Consider the following 1,185-nt stretch of genomic DNA (forward strand, 5'->3'; position numbering starts at 1 on the left):
GCAGGGGTAGTCAACCTTTTTATACCTACCGCCCACTTTTGTATCTCTGTTAGTAGTAAAATTTTCTCTAACCACCCACTGGTTCCACAGTAATGGTGATTTATAAAGTAGGGGACAAAACCCCTACCGCCCACCATGAAAGCTGGAACGCCCACTAGTTGGGGGTAGGGACCAGGTTGACTACCGCTGCTCTATTGAGTGGGCATCTTGCAGCTTGTATGTGTACCCTAGCACTCTTAAGACAGTCCTGTTGAAATTCAATGGCAAAATACCATGTTTCAATAGCTATTCTCTTATTATATATTGCGTATAAGTACATCCTCAACCTGAAATCACCAATTTTTTTGCCTAAATTTGGTGGAGAGTGTTACCAAAAGGAACTGGAGTGGGAGTCAAATCACTCTCATCCCCACCTTTAGCATTCTTGGGTAAAGGCCCCAAAGCATCATTGAAAGCCTAGGGAGTTTTATTGGTAGGGGATTAAGGGAGGGAAGGTAGTTGTTTGTGCATTTCACTGAATTTATTAACTCATCCCAATCCCACAGGATGTTGTGAGTATATCATGTCAAATGAGAAGAAAGCCAAGAACATCATAATAAATTAGTCAATTGGAATAACTGAAGCGCTCTCCCAATATTACAAAGGGCAAATATAAGCCCCAAAGAAAACCCAAAAAATGTGCCCACAAGTTTAATCAGCGGGAATCAAAACTATGTTCAAATGAAAACAGTTTAAATCTATTTCCAGGACTGCGGCAAGTGGGGGCTGTACTTTTGGAGGGAGGGGGCAAAGAGTATTCCACAAAGTGAGGACTATACCAAAGAAGTTCTGCTGTCTCATTCCTGCCTTGTTGGATCTCACGAGGGGAGGGTATTTTCAGAAGGCCTTCTCTCAATGACTAAACCAAATGGATAGATAGTCTGACATATCCTGGCGTACTCTAGAACGGGAATCGATTGCCTCCCAAAGCCAGACATTCCTATTTCCCACCATTCCATTCAAAAAGTGCGAAACCATACTGGGCTCTCATTCTTTAGTTAGATCTTACACAATAGCTCTTTAGCTATAGTATGTACATGGATATACAAACATCAAAATCCCAAACTGTCCATATCTAAGATCAATTTACAGACAAGTCTGTTCGCCAGAATGAGGGAGGGGGAGAACAATCCCACAAAGCAAAAA

This window comes from Pseudonaja textilis, chromosome 2 (genome assembly GCF_049901715.1).
Source record: "Pseudonaja textilis isolate UNSWEBS1 chromosome 2, rPseTex1.2, whole genome shotgun sequence".
Classification (NCBI taxonomy): domain Eukaryota; kingdom Metazoa; phylum Chordata; class Lepidosauria; order Squamata; family Elapidae; genus Pseudonaja; species Pseudonaja textilis.